Consider the following 1,394-nt stretch of genomic DNA (forward strand, 5'->3'; position numbering starts at 1 on the left):
CCTAACTTAGGTGAAAAGCCAGTTGCGGTTACAGCCCTCCACCATAGCTACTGGAGCAACGGATCTTACAATGGGGAAAGGCAAAAAAATAATCTGGGAGGACCTAAAGGTGAAAAAAGCCTGGCAGAGCTAGGGAGGCAGAAGCTGCCACGTGACATAGCATGAGGCTGGAGGAGACATAAGTGTGGCCACCAGGCAGGCTGCTCCTAAGCAAAACAGAGGAGCTACAGTTACAGTGACTTTTACCCGTCGCTGTTTGGTGGCCTTTGTTTCCAGTGAAGGTGTAGACTGGATGAATTTAAGCATAGTGGGAATCATCTGCTCTTAACACATTCTTCAAAGCTTTTTCTGGACCCCTTGGGCTTTACAAGCCCCAAGATGGAAATAGCTGGACAAAAACCACGTAAGTAAGGGAACCGAGAGTTCCTCATGTTATTACCAGCGTCACAGATGCTGTGTGCCTGGCGACAAGGACCCAAGCTAACAAAGGCAGTAGTTTTTATTGGCAGGTTATACACACCAAGGAGCTCAGTTCCCACCAGCTACCTCAGTCCCCTAGCCCTGAAGGAAGCAGAAGCCAGGCATCACACTTAAATCCCAGCACACTGCCTCAGGTGCACAGACAGCACAGCGGACAGGGAGCACAAACCTTTCCCATCTCTTGGGTGATTTTTAATACCAGCACCTGGGGAAGGAGTGGGGTACTAGCGAGCACCCTGCAATTAAACCCGACACTGTTTGCTGGTGTAGTTTCACCTGAGGGCACCCCGGAGTCAGCAGAACAGTTATGATTTCCCTCGGGGTGTTGTTAAGCCTCCTGGAGTGAACAAGCTGGTGCCAGGGGCACCCTTGCACGGCCGCGTCCACGTGCTCCTTGGGGCCTGTGACCAGCCTCGTAGAATGGTTTAGGTTGGAAAAGACCTCCAAGATCACCAAGCCCAACCGTTCCCCTAACCCTGCCATCCCACCACTAAACCATGTCCCTAAGCACCTCGTCTGCCCAGCTTTTAAATCCCTCCAGGGATGGGGACTCAACCACTTCGCTGGGCAGCCCCTTCCAGTGCCTGACAACCCTTTTGGGGAAGAAATTTTTCCCAGTGTCCGACCTAAACCTGCCCTGGCGCAACCCGAGGCCGTGTCCCCTCGCCCCATTGCTTGTTCCTTGGGTGACCAGACCGACCCCTCCCATGCCATCCCCGGGCCCAGTGACCAGCCCCGCGCCCTCCCCGGGGCGCTCAGCCGTCACAGCTCCACCCGTGCACTATCACACTGTCGCGCACTGTCGCGCACCGTCACACGCTATCGCCACCCCCCGCAGCGCTCCTCCCAGCCACCAGGGGGCGCCGTGCGCGTGAGGCGCCTTACGGCCTGGCTGGCGGCGCGGCCTTCCGGAA

The sequence above is a fragment of the Egretta garzetta genome, unplaced genomic scaffold (assembly GCF_000687185.1).
Source record: "Egretta garzetta isolate BGI_Z169 unplaced genomic scaffold, ASM68718v1 scaffold291, whole genome shotgun sequence".
NCBI lineage: Eukaryota > Metazoa > Chordata > Aves > Pelecaniformes > Ardeidae > Egretta > Egretta garzetta.